Source organism: Pogonomyrmex barbatus, unplaced genomic scaffold (genome assembly GCF_055798465.1).
Source record: "Pogonomyrmex barbatus isolate J1 unplaced genomic scaffold, ASM5579846v1 scaffold4, whole genome shotgun sequence".
Lineage (NCBI taxonomy): Eukaryota > Metazoa > Arthropoda > Insecta > Hymenoptera > Formicidae > Pogonomyrmex > Pogonomyrmex barbatus.
Window position 1 is genome coordinate 800,960 of NW_028297138.1, and position 7,312 is coordinate 808,271.

Sequence of the window (7,312 nt, forward strand, 5' to 3'; positions counted from 1 at the left end):
ACATCAAAAACAAACATTCATCAGAGGAAAGTTATGCTCTCAGTGTGGTGGAATTTTAAAGGTGTCGTGTTTTTCGAGCTTTTACCAAGAAACCAAACAATCAATTCGAATGTATATTGTCGGCAATTGGACAGTTTGAACGAATCCATCATCCAGAAACTTCCGTCCAGAACTTGTTAATCATAAAGGAGTTGTGTTCCATTATGACAACGCGAGACCACACATAAGTTTGATCACTCGTCAAAAATTATTTGAGTTAGGATGTGTTGTCACACCCACCATACTCGCCTGACCTTGCACCGTCAGACTTTCATTTGTTTGGCTCAAAACTCCTTGCATGATATAATGTTTAATTCAGAGGCTGTAAATCAGCACTTTGTTCAGTTTTTCGCCGATAAAGACAGGTCCTTCTATGAACGACGAGGAATTATGAAACTCACTGAAAGAGACAAAAGGTAATTTTTAGATTATCGAACAAAACGGGAAATATATCATTGATTGATCTTTGTTCTTTATATAAATAAATGACCTTTGAAAAACATTGAAAAAATATGTCATGACTTTTCCAACAATCCAATAACAAAAATAATTTAATAATTGCTATGTATTTCTTAATAATCAACAAAAATAAAATAATTGTATTAATTCAATGCACAGAAAGTATTCGTACATCTCTTTGATGCGAACAATTTATTAATTTAATATTTTGTGAGGTATCAATTGGCATTAATAACAGCCCGTAGACTTCGATGCATCGATTGCACTAATTTTTGTGTAATAGATGTTGAAATGGACCCTTAGCTCTTGAAAAACCGTTTTCAAGTCTTCTCGATTAAAAATCCGATTTTTCCTGATAGCATCTTCAAAAATGCTCCACAAATGATTGAGGATTGAGATCCAGTGATTGGGGAGGGGATGTATTTAGTTGTTTTGGAATATTATACAAAAATCATTGCTGCATTATGCGCTGTATGTTTGGGATCACTATTCTGTTGAAAAATGTATTTGTCGGCCAGTCCCAGTTTTTGTGCACTAGAATAAAGATTTTTTTTCAAAATCTCTATTTACAAGAGTCGTCTGAAAAGTTTTGAGCCTAATATAGAAACAAGTATTTTCTCGATCAAATTCAGTTTTATTTTTCAACATAATTTCCTTTTAAGTCAATACACTTTTCCCAGCGATGCTTCCACCTCTTTAACCAATTCAAATAATAGTTGATAAAACTCTATCCACCAGCAGCGGCTGCTGGGTGGATAGAGTAGCTCAGCGGCCGCCGGTTCCAAGCTCGGATAAAGGAGGAGAGTTCACAAGCGAAGCCAGCAACCTACTTGAAGTAAAAATATGGTAACGCTCAAAGTACTGGACATATTGCCTCGGATACCAGACGGCCTAAGTTGACGACCAAGGCGAGACAAAGGAGATCGAAAAAATGGAAAAAGTACCAACTAAGAATTGCATGTTGGAACGTGAAATCATTTAAGAAAGACCAAGAAATAATAACAGAACTGGCCAATAATATAGATATGTGCGATTTCAGAAACTAGGAAAAAGGGTAAAGATATAGCAAGATACAACAATTACAGCCTAGTATACAGCGTGCAAAAACCGAAGAAGCTAGTTCAGGAGTAAGACTACTTATTCATGAGAAATTTGAGTCAAATATTGATGCCATAGAATACATTAATGACCGAATTTTGATTGTCAAACTCTCCCTTAACAATCAACTACTTCACATAATATCAGTATACGCTCCGGCAAATCCGAGTAAGAAGCCGTCGACTTCTATGAACAATTGCAACTCCAAATAGACAAGATCCCAAATAAAGACAAGATGATTCTGCTGGGCGATCTGAATGCCAGAATTGGTAGTGAAGTGGTGAATGGGATTAAACAAGCATTCAATGAGGGCACTCTGAACTCCCGAAGAGAGATGGTTATCCAATTCTGCGTTCTTAATGAATTCAGAATTAATAATACTTTTTTAAATATAAACACAAATACACATTTATGGACAACCGCAGCAACCAGTCGACCATTGATAATCACCAACAGAGCTGTACCCCTAAACAAATTCTAGACGTTAGAAGTCTGACGTCAGCAAACATCGGCCACAACTTAGTCTTCGGCAAAATAAGAATGTCTTTCACACCGGATAGGAAAATACCCTCAATATACGTAGAGAAATTTAACATTCAATCATTAGAACTACACAAAGTTTATACGTGCACCGTTTAACCAATACATCCAAAACAACTCAATCGATGAAAACGACTATGGACTCCAACTGCAACATATTGAGCAACAACATACGCAAAGCAGGAAAAAAGCTGTTCGAAAAAGAAGAGTAAACTTTAATGTGAGGCCGAACACAAAACAATGATTCACTACTGAAGTGAAGCAGATCACCGAAGAAAAAAGAAAGACCTTCTTGGAATCCAAAAGCAAACAAACAAGAAAAGCATACCAAAAGTACGCCACAATACGCAATAGATAAACAACTGAATATGCGAAATAAAAGAAGAATACTGGTAAATGTTTAGCTCAGACATGGAACACGTATGGAGCCCAAAAACGAATATGGAAGATTATGAGAGGTCTAAGAAAAACGACGAACGAAGAAATAGAAATAAAGGCGATCAACGAAGACAGGAAGGTATAATATTTTGAACGGCTTTATGAGAGAACCAACAACGAGAGCCAAGAAGAAGTGATAAAAAAGGAAATCTTAAACATAGAAAAACAAGAGGCACTAACAATAACACTGGAACAGGTTAGAAACGCAATAAGGAAACTTAAGAACAGGAAAATCCAATGAGGACAGAATTTACAACGAATTCATCAAATATGGCGGAGAAGCCTTAGCGGAAGAGATAACAAAACTCTTCAAGAAAATAATAAAATCTAGTAAAATATCTACAAAATGGAAAAAGAGTGTTACCATTCCATTCAAAAAAGGAGATAAAAAGAACCCTGCTACAGAGACATAACGTTACCAAGCTCGGTAATGAAACTCTTCACTATTCTTGCAACTGAAATAGCCAATATCATATCCATGAGTGAAGAACAACAAGGCTTTCGAAGAAACAGATCCACAACAGACGCCATATTTATCTTAAGGCAAATAACAGAGAAAGCTATCGAATATAACACTCTGGTATTTATCTGTTTCATAGATCTCACAAAAGCTTTTGATCGCATTCAATTAAAGGATGTACTAAGCACACTTATCAAAGAAGGGGCATTCAAGGAATACGTAAAGATAATAAAGGACTTGAACACTGACAACATCACAAAAATAAGAGCCAATAAAGAACTAACATCAGAAATTAACGCACAGGAATACGCCAGGGAGACAGTCTCAACCCGCTGCTGTTTAACACAATTATGGACACAATCATAGAAACTGTGAAAACAATGGACCTGAGATACAAACCAGGGGATCACCGCGTTAATTGCCTCTGCTATGCTGATGATACAGTTCTGTTGGCGGAATCCGAAGATGACCTGCTTGCTCCACGCATTCAAGATAACTGTTGAACAATATGATATAGAGATATCCACAACGAAAACCAAATCAATGACAATAGCAAAAGAACCGCTGAGATGCAAACTCGTGGTGAATCATAACATACCAATAGAACAAGTTATGAGTTTTGATTACCTGGGAGTCAAAATATTCAGCAACGGAAACCTTAGAGAAGATCAGGCGACAAATCAACAGAACAGTTTTCATCTCAGGACATCTTAAACAAGTGATATGGAATTATAAGTACCTTTCAATTGGATGTAAATCAAGAATATACAAGTATCAGGCCTGTGCTGAGTTATGCTGTCGAAGCCGAGGGCGGACAGCTCTGTAACCAAAAAGATGCTAAGAATTGCAGAAATGAAGACGCTCAGATCGATAGCAGGATACACATTGTGGGATAGAAGGACCAACAAATATATAAGAGAAAAATGCAAAGTGGAAGATGTGATAGATGGATAAGATCAAGAAGGCGCGAATGGAACGCACATGTGACCAGAATGGAGGACTACAGACTGGCCAAAATAGCACGCAACACATGGAACTCCAGACCTCCGGAAAAACTATCTAAAAGGTGGCAGGATAGCTGGCAGTCGATATCACAGGAGCAGTAGATCCAGAAGTAAGTAAGTTTTTTAGTAAGGCAACAGCCTTACTAAAAAAGAAAAAGAAGAAAAAGAAATAATAGTTGGCGTCTTGCTCTGCAAAATAGGCTTCTACAGATGCAATGACTTTCTCGTTCGACGAAAATTTCTGTCTCTCGAACCAAACTTTTAGCCTAGGAAACAGAAAAACGTCGCTAGAAGATCTGGTGAATACGATAAGTGATCAATCAATTAGAACCACAATTCGTGAATTTTTGCCATGGCGACCATTGAAATGTGAACCGATGCGTTATCTTGATGGAACAGCACTTTCTTCTTTTTCAAATGTGGCCGTTCTTTCGCAATTTCTGCCTTTAGCTTGTTAATTAATGATGCGTAAATCCCCTCTTAATGTTTTATCTTCTTCAAGATAATTGATGAACACAATTCCATGACTATCCCAAAAAACAGTCGCCATTATCTTTTCGGCCGATGAAACCGTCTTCGCCTTCTTCACAGGAACAGGTTCACTCTTCGCAATCCATTATTCCTTCGTTTTAAGAGTGAAGTGGTGGATCCAAGTTTCATCAACATTATTAATCGACGCAAAAAATCCGATTCCTTTTGTTTAAATCGTTCCAATAGGGCCTCGGAAATGTTCATTCGAATGAGTTTTTGATTCACAGTGAGCAAGCGGCATCCAACGCGCGATTAGTTTATACATGCTTAATTTTTTAATCAATATATGACAAACACGTTCTTTTGATATCCCCACAGCTCTGCTATCTCTCTAACTTTGATTCGATGGTCGTCCAGTATCATTTGGTGAACTTTTTTGATGTTATCGATAATGGTCGCAGTTATTGACTATCCCGAACGTTCATCATCAGTCAAGCTGGTATGACCATGTTTAAATTCAGCTGCCCATTTTTTCACGGTGACAAATGATGGAGTAGAGTTCCCGAAAACAGCAGGAAAATCTAAATCTTCGGCTTTAATTTGTGTAGGCGTTGCTAACTGCCTCTCAAATGCAAGAATTTAGTCACGGCACAATATTCGATTTTTTTCATTTTTACAAAAATACTGACATCGACTGGTATAAATAATTGTCAAACAATAACTGAGCATCCAAAATGGCTACAATTTTCATAGGTATCTTTCAAAGCATACGATTGTAATACCAGAATGGTTTTAATGAGTAATGCCATCTTCATGTTAGATTTAAAACTTTTCAGATCACCCTTGTAATATTTAGAAATGAAATAACATTGACAAAAAAATAATTGCTATTCGTTTAATGCTGTTTTCATTTCAAAATGTATACTGATGAAAATATCATGTAACTTAAATCTATGTGCTGTCCCAATAACTATAGTAATCAATAGCTGAGCAGTTATATAAAATAATGAATGTTGTACTTCATTATGATTTATGTATTGGTGGTCAGTATATGCAAAGAAGAAAAATCTAATTGGATCGAAGTTGACGATAAGCGAATTTTAAAAAGACAATGGCCTAGAGGAGCTAAAGATGTTTATATATTATTATTACAGAAAATGTTAAAAAATTGATAAATTTATTATAACTACATAACATATAACATATGCAATAATTATACAGTAGTATAACAGTAATAAATTCAGGTTACACCTAAATAGATCTGAATAAGGAAAAATTAACGTGCCTCTGTGTAGAACTTCTGTGGTGATGTGAAAGTCTACTGTTTCAACTTTAACATATTTAAAGTTCCGTAATGTACATAAAGATATCTACATTTAATTAAATTTAAGATTTTTTAAAATAAAATTAGTGAAAAAAAGTTAGGAAACTTTCACAACATTTTTTGTAGAAAAAAAATGTTCAATTATTTCCAATAATATATTTTAAATATATTTTAATCTCTTACTGAAAAAAGATGTGATCAGAATAAAATTGACCATTTTACAAAATGGTAAAAAAATAGCGCTAAGTATGCGCTTTGCATGTGTTGTATGATAACAAATACTTGATAGAAAAAGTATTATCTAAAATCAAATTAATATATCGTTTAAATTTATATGTTAAAAGAACTTGTATAATGTTTATACAAGTTCTTTTAACATATAAATTATATAAATTCTTTTAACATGTAAATTATATATATATATATATATATATATATATATATATTTATATTGCATTTATATTGCATTTTTTGCTACATGATTATATCATAATTTCATTTGCTACATGAGCATATCATGATGATGAATCTATAAATGTATATGTCAACTACATAAAGAGCAATTGAAGAATGGAGAATTTGTAAAAGCTTCTGCGCATAATAAAGTATTATGATAGATGACACAATTCTTTCTATGACACATTTCTTGTTATATAAAATTATCATTATCCTTAATAAAATTATTATATATAATATAATAATAACTTATATACAATGAAATAGAAGCAAATTTAGTAAAGTGAACTTCTTTATTAAAAATATTTATAAACATTTGAAAATATATTATGTAAAATCTGCATCTATATTTTCATATTATGTTGCTTATTATATATTGTTATTAAAACTATTTTGTAAAAATAATATATAAATATCTTTGGCATCTCTGGCCATTGCTTTTTCTTAACTTGCATATCATCAATTTCAGTCCAAGATTTTCCTTTCTTACACATACTTGTACAATGACTTTTTCAATATCTGTTCTATAATGAAATATAGCATTTATTATTTTATACTGCTGATTAACTATTAATATTTTAGTTGTTGGTATAGTAGATAAATTAAATTTCTACTTTACTATCTTTACTAATTTATTATCCTCTAATGAAAAAATAGTTAGATGAATGATAAGTATTTTCTTTGTCAACGTTAATTCATTTTTAAATGATATATCATTTTTTCCACAACGTACACATGATTTCTCATATAATTAAAACCATTGTCTCTCATATAATTAAAAATATGTTTAATAAATCATTTAAACTGTAACTTTTTTCATTAAAATTGTTAATAATATATATTATATAAATTCTTTATGTATATGTAAATATTTCATTAATTATTAATATTAATATTAAAATGTATAGTTTAATATAAGAGATCATAACTATAAATATAAATATTTTAATAAAAATTAACTTAAAATTATAAATAGTTAATTTTCAATAAAGGATTTAAATTTAGTTTATTTTAAAATAATTT

At 32.6% G+C, this 7,312-nt stretch overlaps 1 protein-coding gene across 31 annotated transcripts in view; it reads right to left on the minus strand.

Annotated features, from left to right (window-relative positions):
• The window catches only part of pHCl-1 (pH-sensitive chloride channel 1), a 1,184,550-nt gene that overhangs the window by 565,772 nt on the left and 611,466 nt on the right, over positions 1 to 7,312 (minus strand). The gene's annotated exons all lie outside the window — the stretch shown is intronic.